This window comes from Castor canadensis, chromosome 12 (assembly GCF_047511655.1).
Source record: "Castor canadensis chromosome 12, mCasCan1.hap1v2, whole genome shotgun sequence".
Classification (NCBI taxonomy): Eukaryota; Metazoa; Chordata; class Mammalia; order Rodentia; family Castoridae; genus Castor; species Castor canadensis.
In genome coordinates this window covers 10,507,247-10,519,946 of record NC_133397.1, presented here as the reverse complement: position 1 = coordinate 10,519,946, position 12,700 = coordinate 10,507,247, and the positions used below count along the sequence as shown (strand labels likewise).

The 12,700-nt window shown below is 38.1% G+C and overlaps 1 long non-coding RNA gene across 3 annotated transcripts in view; it reads right to left on the bottom strand.

Annotated features, from left to right (window-relative positions):
* The window catches only part of LOC141414762 (uncharacterized), a 131,174-nt gene that overhangs the window by 47,657 nt on the left and 70,817 nt on the right, over nt 1-12,700 (bottom strand). For all 3 annotated transcript variants that reach the window (XR_012439603.1, XR_012439602.1, XR_012439604.1), the window contains one exon: nt 2,969-3,117. This is a non-coding gene — a long non-coding RNA (uncharacterized lncRNA). The remainder of the gene's footprint in view (nt 1-2,968; nt 3,118-12,700) is intronic.

The window sequence follows — 12,700 nt, the reverse complement described above, 5'->3', positions numbered from 1 at the left end:
TTCATGAATGTTTCTTTTTTTTTTTTCAAAAACCAGAACACTGTGAGAGACACCAGCACTGCCAAAGACCAAATCAAACCAATTTTTCATTGTTGGATTTATTTCTCAGCCTGTTGTCTATATGTTCAGTGAAATATATAGCCTTGATTTTTGAAAAAAAAATTTTGAGATTCTGTCCCAAGCTGTTTATTTATGGTACCTATTTCAGAGTTGAAATTAAAAGATAACAATTTTATAGTAACAAATGACATCGAGATTCAAATATCATTAACTGAAAATCTTTTTTTTTTTTTGTCTTTCTTTATTTTTTATTTTTTTTTCTTTTATTATTCATATGTGCATACAAGGCTTGGTTCATTTCTCCCCCCTGCCCCCACCCCCTCCCTTACCACCCACTCCACCCCCTCCCGCTCCCCCCCCCTCAATACCCAGCAGAAACTATTTTCCCCTTATTTCTAATTTTGTTGTAGAGAGAGTATAAGCATTAATAGGAAGGAACAAGGGGTTTTCCTGGTTGAGATAAGGATAGCTATACAGGGCATTGACTCACATTGATTTCCTGTGCGTGGGTGTTACCTTCTAGGTTAATTCTTTTTGATCTAACCTTTTCTCTAGTACCTGGTCCCCTTTTCCTATTGGCCTCAGTTGCTTTTAAGGTATCTGCTTTAGTTTCTCTGCATTAAGGGCAACAAATGCTAGCTAGTTTTTTAGGTGTCTTACCTATCCTCACCCCTCCCTTGTGTGCTCTCGCGTTTATCATGTGCTCATAGTCCAATCCACTTGTTGTGTTTGCCCTTGATCTAATGTCCACATATGAGGGAGAACATACGATTTTTGGTCTTTTGGGCCAGGCTAACTCACTCAGAATGATGTTCTCCAGTTCCATCCATTTACCAGCGAATGATAACATTTCGTTCTTCTTCATGGCTGCATAGAATTCCATTGTGTATAGATACCACATTTTCTTAATCCATTCGTCTGTGCTGGGGCATCTTGGCTGTTTCCATAACTTGGCTATTGTGAATAGTGCCGCAATAAACATGGATGTGCATGTGCCTCTGGAGTAACAGTCTTTTGGGTATATCCCCAAGAGTGGTATTACTGGATCAAATGGTAGATCGATGTCCAGCTTTTTAAGTAGCCTCCAAATTTTTTTCCAGAATGGTTGTACTAGTTTACATTCCCACCAACAGTGTAAGAGGGTTCCTTTTTCCCCCGCATCCTCGCCAACACCTGTTGTTGGCGGTGTTGCTGATGAAAATCTTAATTACTTTAAATCCTACATCCTATCACATTACACTGATATTTATCTAATACAACAAGATTGTTGCAACATACTTTCTCTGATCTTTCAGAATCCCTTATGATTTTAAATTCCTCTTGAAACATGGAAGTTATTGCAGATGTCCATTTTAAAATTAATTTTACAATATTGCCTCTCTTTGGTAACCATACCGCTGTGAATAGAAAGTCAGTTTTTCCCAGGCTCAAAACTTCTCTTTTCTTTACTCAGGTATATCTAAATTCTTTTATTTTACATTGTCAACATTATCATGAATGTTTTTAAAAGAATCTGTTTGGCCAGGATTTTTCAATACAGTGTTTACCCTATAATTATTAGGGAACTTCCTCTGCCATCCCCAGGATGCCATCTGGAATTGCTCTTTGTTCTTTGTCCTGAGGCAAGACATCTGTCAGTGACTGGTTTTCTCCTTTCTGAGGCTCTTATTTCTTTAAAAAAAAAAACACTCTGACTTGGGAAGAAGAGTATCCCTTCCATGCATACACACAAGTGACTTTTATGAGAAATACAGAAGTTATATTTGAATAAATTGTGGCTTTTTAAACAGTTCACTCTCACTTTAATTCTGGTCCACTGTTTTTATTTCTTAAATCAGCAACTCCTTCTAAATACTGATGTAAAAAAATACACAATTTTTAACATTCCAGGGACAACAGAAATTCAAATGGAAATAGACCTAATTCATTCCTGGCCTGTTCAGTTGCTTGACTGATGTTGGAGCATTTTCCTAAGACCTTCAGGAATTTAAATACTTACAGATACTCCAAGCTAATGTGTTTTATTTCTTTTTCTTAAGTGTTGGCTTCCACACTAATGTGCATGGTCCTAATGATGGTGACTGAACTCAATTAGTCTGTAAAAATAGTTTGAATACATTGACCCTTGTTCTTTCTTTTGTTTTATTGGTTTTCTATTCAACGATCAAGAATCTAGTCAGCCTTCACTCAAAAAATACTTTCAGATGTATAATCTAGTCATCACTAAGAGTGTGCATAAAATCATCAATGGAGCTTTCAAAACTGTAAATATCCTTCTTCAAGAACTAGAGTTTATGAGACCCTATGAGCAGTGGAAGTCCAGGATAAGTCACTGTGCTATCGTGAGTATGGACAGATGAGGACAATCATCCTTGAAGTCATAGAGATGACTCTGGGCTTACACAATGTAGCAGTAAATATGATTGAGTCTTAACTCTCAAGATACTGGGAATTTGCAGGAAATAAGCACATAAAAGGTTAACTGATTTACAGTAGTGGATATGCCCTACTGATGTGGAGAATAAGAAAGGTGATGTCCTCTTACCATCCTAAAGAGAAATGGAATTCACCCGGGAGAAGAGAAGAGGAAGGACAATCCAGACAGAGTGAGCAGCATAAGCAAAGGCCCAGAAAGGAAAGGAAGGCTCCAATAGTTGTGTATTTTTAAATTAAACTTATGCTAGGAGTAGATGAAGACTTACAGATAAGATCATGCAGGGTCTTGTAAGCCATGGTAAGTATTCAGATTTGATTCTTATCACACAAAGTACAGTTGTAAAATGTATAAAATGTGAACCTCATAATTAAACAAACCTTATATTGCTTACAAGCTATGAAGCTGCTGCAAGTCACATAAACTTCTAACCATCAGCTTTCTAATCTCTTAAATTGGACAAATAAAACCAACCTCTTGTGTAGATTGAAGACAAAATGCTATTACAAACAAAATGTTTATTCTTCCAGTTCTTTTCTACTAACAGAAGGTGGTTTGCTTCATCTTCTTTCTCCAGCCGTCAAATCCTGACATTTGTCACATGAACTTCATGAGCAGAAGAGCTAGAGAAAGAGAGACAGAGGGGAAAAAGAGAGAGAGAGAGAAGATGAGATGAGAGTAGGGAAGGGGAGGGGAGGGGGTGAGAGGGGAGAAGAAGGAGGAAAGTTAATGTAAATAAATACCCACTTGTGCATATGTGTATACACAAACATATAAATACTATTAACATGATACACACATATGCATGTGTGTGTCCCTTATCCCCACAACAATTTATTCTCTGACAAAGGAAAATCTAACCCAGAAGGTGTCCTTTATATCTCATTTTCAGCAAGCTTAGTTCATCCTTAGATAAGAGAACTGGAATGACATGTTTATTCTAAGCATGAATACTAGGAGTGGGTGAAGCACCTCCCTGCTACTCATCTGATATCAGAACAAAACTAGGCTTCCTTTAACATGGAAGAAAATGAAAGATGGCTGCTAGTCAGCAAATAATTCATGTAGTGGATGAGAGCACTGAAAAGGCAGAGAGAAGGGCAATGTGGAGAGGGTGCCAGGAGCAGGCAGCTGGGGCTTGACAATCAGAAATGAAGTCTAAGCAGGTGACAAGAGTAATTCCAATCCAGGCAAATGGGAGAATGCAAACGTGTTTGGAAATCCAGGGGAAAAGGAGCAGGAAAATGATGCCAAGTTATGCTAATACAGAAAGTATCTTTAACAAATTAGAAGTAAAATGGAAAAGAGCTCTAGAACCAACACTCAGATACCCCAAATCCCAGTGGGGATTGTAAATCAGTAACTACCTTTCTTCTTGAATCCTGCTTGGCAGGTCATAAAGGACTGTGGTATGTACTATCCCCTCTGAAACCCAGAGCTGGCATATTGAAAATTGAATTACTCTCTGCACACATGCAAACACACTACAAGTGTCTTTACTAGTAAAAATTTAATCCAGAAGGGAAAAGTGAAAAACAGCACAAAACCCCACTACACACCTCTTCATTGAGAAGTAATAAATAATAAGTTTTAAGATCTCCACTGATAAAAGATAGCAGGAAGGCAAGTAATTTAAAAATGCCCTCTGGTACCTTAAAGCAACTGAGGCCAATAGGAAAAGGGGACCAGGAACTAGAGAAAAGGTTAGATTAAAAAGAATTAACCTAGAAGGTAACACCCATGCACAGGAAATCAATGTGAGTCAATGCCCTGTATAGCTATCCTTATCTCAACCAGCAAAACCCCTTGTTCCTTCCTATTATTGCTTATACTCTCTCTACAACAAAATTAGAGATAAGGGCAAAATAGTTTCTGCTGGGTATTGAGGGGGGGAGCGGGAGGGGGTGGAGTGGGTGGTAAGGGAGGGGGTGGGGGCAGGGGGGAGAAATAAACCAAGCCTTGTATGCACATATGAATAATAAAAGAAAAATGAAAAAAATAAAAAAAAAATGCCCTCTGGTATAGTAATAATTCACATACCTATTTTTCAGATGAGTCACTGTCTTAGATTTCTTTTGTTATAAGAAAATAGGTGTGCAATCCTTGAGTAAACACTGTTGTTCTGACCCAGAGGACAAAGTTACAGCAGCAGCAAAACAACCAGAATAGGAAAAATGTCTAGCCTGGTGTGTGTGTGTGTGTGTGTGTGTGTGTGTGTGTGTGTGTGTGTGTGTATGGAGAAAGAGAGAGAGAGAGAGAAGAGAACCTAACACTGAGTTTATGCTAAATGTATTGAATACATTTTCTCCAGTCCTCCAAAAGGTCAAGAATTCTCCATCAAGTCTATTCACTTGTTAGCCAGTAGTACAACTGAGCTGAGACCCATCTATCTCTCTGGTGCTAAAGCCTGAACTCTTTTTGCCAAATCTGCCCGTGATGGTCAACAGCATAGAGTTGAGAGTGTGGAATATGTGGGCATCTGTTAGAGTAATTCAGTGCAAGCCACTGTCCCATCAAGCAGAGGAGCCAGCTGGAAAGGAGGGACCTGTTAGGGCATCCTGTTTACGGAATATAGCAGGGTGACACTGTGTCAGACACATGAAAAGGGATTTCTCAAAGAACTTTGATGTTGGATTCCCTTCTCTTTATATCCTAATTACTGTAATTTAGGATGATTATAGAGAGTCAAAATCAGATGGCGATCAATATAACATAATCAATTTCCTAAGTGGTCTAATAAATGATTCTCCATGAGAGTCATTGGGAGAAGTTAAGATTTACTGACATACAGAGCCAAAATATTTTGACCTATAATACTAGTGAGGTAAATATATTGGTATAAAGTATATAGTAATTGTATATGTGTATATAATTTTATAAATCAATAACATATACAAATATATGTGTATATGTACATATAAACACACATATACACACATATATATAAATTGGAATACTATTCCTCGCCAGAAAGTTAGGTTAATTTACATATTTTTGTTATTAAAATACATTAAGAAATTTTAAAAATATATCTTCTTGATCTACCAATGTGACTACTTAAATACTGAATATATTTTCTCTGTAAAAATGTTTTTCAAATATTTCTTTATTTAAAAATTAATTCATTAACTTCCCTTGCCTAGTTCCCTGCAACCTGATAGGTATTCAGCTCCTGAATCTCTGAAGGCATCTTCAGGCCTTGCTACCTTAGAACAGCAGCAAAAGAGGAAAATTGCTTTCAGTCTATTCCAAACGGATTAATTACTGCAGAAGCGATTACCACTCTGATACTTCAGAATGTACAGGACTACATCAGTCAACCCAGGGAATGTAAGATGGAGATTTACCAGTCTGTTGTCCACTTACAGAAAACCCATTCTATGTTGCTCTTTGTGTTTACATACATTCTTCTAACATAGTTCTCTTCTGGTCTTTGTAAGATATGTTCATGCCTTGTAGGTCTCCAGAGTGATGAAATCCAAACAGAATTACCTAAATGTATGGTTAGAAAAGGTGTGCTCTTGTCAAATAACAACCAAACACTTAGTTTTACTGGGTGATTCATAAAAAATTAGGTTGTATTAGCCTGCCATGATTGAGGCATAGGCCTGCCTTGTGAGTGAATGTTCTAGATTTGAGTAGTTATGGTACTGGTGCTTTCTTCTGAAGATCAGCTGTACGGCTTATTGGTAGAGTTTGTGCCCTGAGGGCCACCCTGTAGTCTGGTTAGTTAACCAGACTAGCCCTTGATCATGTCCCTTGATCTTCCAGCATTGCATGGTCAACTCTAAAATGTTCATTTTCTCTTTCAACTAGTCTGAAATAGATGGTGACTTTTGAACTGTGGAAAAAACTCTTTCAAAAGTGTGCTTCTAGTCTTCCAGTGATCAAGTCATCATTATTTGCTGGGAAGTGAATTTGAAGTTTGGGGCTTTGAAGTCAACTGAATAAACATAGTTTACAATCCCAGTCTTGGCCTGGCACTTTGGGCTACTCAGCCACTTCTAAACAGTTCCATCTGGGCAGATAACTGTCAACTAATTGTAGAGAATTTTGAGAAGGGAATTCCCATGGATTCCCTAAATTTCCAACTCATATAATCTACCAGGAAAGTCTGCCTTGAATCAAGAGATTTAGAATGCTCCCTAGGAAAACTGCTATTTTGTAAAGCAAATTTGGGAACATGAAGATAACTCATAAGTATGAAACAAATGAATTTAAAAATCTATACTCTAACTTTCTCACCGAGTATTTAAGAATTACTATTTTTTCAAGATTAATAAAATCTAAAATGATAAAGATTTTTCTATTTAATCATTAGTGTTGTCTTTTTTAAGACCCTACATATACAGCCATGTTGTTAATTGTCATGTGTCCATTATAATATCTGACAGATATTATATGCTTCTATCCACCAGAAATATCGAAGTCATCCATGCTTTACAGAATGAGCACATTCCTTACAGTTCCACTTATTATTGGCAAAAATTTTTACTTACCTAAATCATTTCATTGATTCTTCTCAAATAAATCTCACAGGAATTATCAAATTTGAAATTGTTTAATATATCTGACTTCCTCCAGACAAAGCATATATTATCTCTATTTCTTTGGTATCAAAATATCTCCCAAGTAGGACTGATAGAAAAAGAAACATTCAAATAAAACACATCAACACCAATGTCATAAACGTGCTTACCAGATGGAAACTCCAAGCTAAATCTAAGAGTCTCATGTTTTCTGTAAAACTTGTTTGTTTTCTCTTTTAATGAATCTGCATGGATTCCACTCCATGAATTTCCAGTGTCCTATCACCTTCACCCTACTGAGTAGTGAGTCTAATCCCTGATTGAGAGTTAAGATAATCACATGACCTACTGATATTTCTAGCCCTGGAACACTCAACCAAACTTACGGAGGAAATCCAAGCTTACCATGCAACTGCACCCCTTCCTTGCACCTTCAATGACCTTTCTTCACTTTTGACAAAATTTCCACAGTTCCTCAGTCACTCCAAGGCAATTCTATCCTTTCTACTGTTTTTAATGCCCCTTAGCCCACAATAAATCATTTTTCAATGCATTTTTTTTCCTTTTTTTAAGGTACTGGGGATCAATCTCAGGGCCTCATGCTGGAGCTGTTTTGGACCAAGATCCATCTACCTACAGCCTCTCACACAGCTGGGACCAAAGGGCATGCCACCATCCCGGATTTATCTGTTGGAGATGGTGGCTCACTAAATTGTTGCCTAAGCTAGCTTCAAACTGTGATCCTGCTGATCTCCATCTCTGGAGTACCTCTGGAATTACAGTCTTGAGCTACAGTACCCAGCCTGTGTGCACTCGTCTGTAACGTTGCTTCTGTCTTCTTACACAAGAAATACACCCTCTACTTTTGCACCCTCTTCTCCTACTTGCTGGATGAAGAGCCCATTTGAATTTGAGTTCCTGGTGGACTGAACACAACACTTTCCCTGTCCCTCACAGGCAGCAACTAACACTGGATCCCCTTGAAGAGCAGCACAGCACATCAGCTATTGTTGGTATGAATTAAAATCATTAATAAGAATATTGTAATGATTAAATTGTTCCAATCAATGGGAAAACATCTTGGAAATTTGGTTTTCCTTTGGCTGCTATGTAAATGCCATCTTCAATGTAAATACCTAAGTTCTTCCTTCCTGTCTATTTCCCATGACACAATAGTCTGTTTATTCTCTTCCTCTTCCCTCAACTATAACTTTAATGCCACTAAGGAATCTTTCAAATTTCATGGAATCATCAGATCATTGCTGGTGTACTTGAAGTTAAAGGAAAATTCTGCAAAGAATCACCAGGGGGCCCCAGAGCCACGTTACAACACAGCCTCCCCACTTTTTCTGAGGAAGAGGGTGTGTTTGTCTGCAAGCACCAGATGGGTTTGTGCTTTCTTTCTAGTTCTTCCACCCAGGCTAGTTCTGAAAATGATCTTGACTTTTTTCTATTCCTCATTACACCATACCTGCTCAACTTCAGCAGGCAGAAAGAGAATTGCCTTTCACCAGCTGCAGACACTGATCTATGCCAGGATGAAACAAAAATTTTAGTTTTTCAAGCCAAGAAACATTTATTGAAAGCCAGCTATGATCTTAGTTTTGTTTTCATTTGATTTAAAACCTAGCATTTTGTTTCTGGGAAGGAATTTAGAGTTCTTCTAAATTCTATCACTATTCTTCTAACCTATCACTGTTTGCGATAGTCCTATTTGATGGGGGAGATAGTGAGCACAGGGAATGAGGTTTTTTTAGCTCTAGAATGTTGCTCCAAAGCAGCTTGAACACACAGATCCTGTCCGTTTCTTTACGCCCCAGGTAACAAAAAGGCCTTTGTAGGGCCTCGGAGAGAGGCGCTGATAGATTAATGAGTAAATTTATCTATTTTCTTATTCTGATCTGCAAGGGTAGATATTGAATCCAGAAATGCCAAGATTTTCTCTTCATTGGAGAGATTCTGAATTTTTTTATTATTGCAATTTTTTATAATATTTATAATATTAGGATATACTTGTTATACAGGGTTGTTCATAGTGACGTTTCTGTTTAGGTTTATATTGTACATTGGTTAGATCACCAATTCGTTCTGAATTTTAAATTCAAAACAAAGTTTTAGATAAAAATGAAATTTCCAAGAGTAGAATAACCACTTCAGAAATCATCTTTAGCAAGTTGTTATAAGTTGAATATCAGAAGTGTCAGGTAGACTAATTCCTACAGCACTGGTATGTTGTTTAATGGCCTGCAAAAACATAAGTGCTGTGAGGAGTCACTTAGCCATGCACAGGCTCAGTGTAAAGTGCTTTCTATGTGGCTGGCAGTGCCCTGGCTCTGGAGATGCATCTAGAAACGAAATGACAGGAACCACCCCCTCCCCGTGCCTTGCTTTCACAAACTTAAATGCCGATGGCAGGAGGAAGATAAACAAAAACAAAGCCAAATAGCATAGGATGGGGACAGTGAGCAGTGCTATGGAGTTGGAGCAAAGGAGAAAGGAGTTCAGATCAGACCTGAACGGAAAGGCCTTATAGATGGGATGGGCATGTTCTATGGTTTGGATATGGTTGAAGTGTCCCCAGGGCTTTATGTGTTGAAATTATCTCCACTGTGAGGGATTAAGAGGGTGGAAACTTAAGCTGACTATGATGTTTAGTCCTGTGGGAGATGATTAATATTGGATAAGATCATCAGGATGGAGACCCCCATAAATGAATCCTAATGGCTTCCTAAGAAGAGGGAGAGAGAACAGAGGGCACAGTCTCACAGGCCTGCTCTGCTCTTGCCTCTTGTCAGGTGATGCATGGGGTCACCTCAGGGCCCTGCCAGAGAAAGGGCATGACTAGATGCAGGTGCTCTATCGTGTACCTCCAGATTTGTAAGCTCAAATAAACCTCTTTTCTTCATAAGTGACTCTGACTCAAGTATTTCATTAGAGTCACAGAAAATGGACTGATACAAAATGAAAATCATCTGTGAGATTCTCCATACTGGAGAATGGCAGGGGAGCCAGTGTTTCTGAATGAGCAAAGGAAGAAGGTCAGCGATGATCACAGGACCTTTATGCTTTGGAAAGCCAAGGAAAGAAGATTCCACACCAGATTGAATTCCTACAAAATAATGCATGGTTTTCTTTTGGCTGCTGTAGAAAACACATAAACTGTCAAGCTTCAGGATCTGGTAACAGGGTAAAAACTGTCATTTCAGAACTGCTAGGATTGATTAATATTGGAATAATTTCTATCTCAGACTGGAAATTCCACCTATCTATTAGAGCTGACAACTGAGATGGATCGCCTGAGCCAAGTTAATCATAACAAATGAAAATGTTGAAGCACCTATAATTAATTACTACCTAAATGAGATTCCTATCTTTGCTAAAAATAGCCCCTGAATATATCAGGTCATCCATCTTTCAGTTTCCTCCCCTGGACTCATAATTTCATTTTCTTATTGGTTCCCCTTCAGAACCTGCCACGCATCTTCCACAGGCAATGCTTATTTTTCTTCAGTTTTTAAAGTTATTATCCACAGGAAATATGCAAAGAAACTAAATCACAAGTTATAACTCAATGAGGGTAATTCTTCTCCAGATAGGAACTTGTGTTTGTAAGTGATTTTGAAGTTCATGATTCTTTCCTCTAAACTGTGTGAATTGGATGTATTTATCATCATTATGATTATTCATATTTGCACATGGGAAACCACAGCTGAAATATTTTAAAAGCTTTTCAGTCCCCTCTATCTCCATCATACTGCCTATTGCTGCAATTTGTTTAATGCTTAAGTGTCTACCTTAGTCTTATTAACTATTTTATGCCTAACAATGAGCTCTGTGTCAGCCACTAGATGACAAAATTCATGTTTATGGGATTGAATTGAGTTGTTTGTCTCACCATGTGCCCCCTCTTCCCTCAGAACTCAATGAGATGCCATTTATTTCAGGAGATGTGTGTCTTGGAATATAGTTAGCTGTCCATCCTGTTTTTACCTCTGCCTCTACGCATCCATTATAATTTCTTATAACTCGACCTTCTAATTCTTCACCTTGATGCCTATTTACTGAGCAAAGGTATTAATAAGAGTGATCTATCACTTTGTGAACCCTATAAGATACCAAAATGTAGGAAAGAAAATAATCAACAGTGTGTGAAAGGCCCTTCAAGAGTTCCAAAAGTGTTGGTAAAGCAAAAGGCAGAAGAAATAACAAATGGAAAGGTAGGAAAAAAACCACCTCTGCTTTCAAGAAACTTACAGTCCAACCAATTAGTAACATATGAACTAATGAAGGTAGACAGGTAGAAGAAATGAGTGGTAGGTGCATAGAGTTTGCGGTCATGGTTGGTGACCTCAAGGAGCTATTGAGGGAGGAAGGCGTATTTTGATACATTCTGAAGAAAAAGAATGTCATCAACACAGATGTTATCTATGGACTTGGGGGACCAGATGTAGGCATAGGAATTCAAGATCTGGCAAGCACAAAGACCAAAGGACTGGTAGGGTGACAAGACACTTAACTGTGGATCTAAAAGGCAAGCAGTTTGTCTGTAACAATGAGGAAGAGAAAATGTCACAGAAGTCAAATAGCAAAAGAGGAGTACAACATTGCATGACCATGTTCCTCCTGACCAAGAAGTCCACCCATATTAGTGTTAAGAAGGAGGAGAACCAGGATAAGCAATGGATATTGTGGAAAGATAGAATAGCCACCCTCTGGGGTCTGGTTGAATCACACCTGTGGGAGAGAGCACACCTCGAGGGGCTATGTATGCTGGTGAGATCTGCAGTAGAATCTGGTTCTGCTCAATCCATGACTCCCAGCAACTTCTCTGAGTTGGTTTTCACATTGGTTTGAGAGACCTTGCTGTGTGGAACCATTTCTTTTCTTAAGTCTGGTCATAATAACAGTCCAACAGAATCAGAATCATACAAGTTGTCTAGGAAACTCAGTAAGGAGGTTCCACAGCCTAAACTCCTCCATATGTCTTTGTGTTATTCAGACAAACAGAATCCAAGAGAAATTCCCAGAGGCCCTTGAACAAAATATTGCACATCACATAGAGAGAATCCAATCTTGACTGCTCTTTGCCTGAGCCCAAATTCCTTTCAGGATATTTTCTTGATCCTACCAAAGACCTGGGTTATATATACACTGAGTTGATGATTTACATTGACATGAAACAGATATGAAGCATAAAATAAATGTTAATACAAGAATGTTTATATTTATAATTGCATAATTATAATGTTCTATGCTTGTGCAGCTTATAAAAACATTCACATATTATAGAAGACAAGTCCATCAAAACTCTGAAGTTGGCCAGAACTTTCCATATTCGGAAACTCAATTGAGTTATTTCTCTACCTCCCCTGTGGGAATCCTGTGAGCTTTCGATGACTATAAAGTTTGCAGAGTTTACAGTACATTTTCTATAACTGAGTAAGTGCATCAAATGTTATTACAGTTATAATTTTCATCATCATCGATGTTATTTTGTTTCCCTAACAGCTTGGTGGACTCTTCGAGCAGATGTGATTGTTTCTATTTTTTTTACACAGAGGGGAAAGTAAGGCTCAGGAGGGGGAATGGTTTAGTGTAATAGACTTTCAATAAGAAGCCAGCTCTCTTACCTCCTGGTACATTGCCATTGGCAACTGGCAAGTCCGTGTTAATAAAT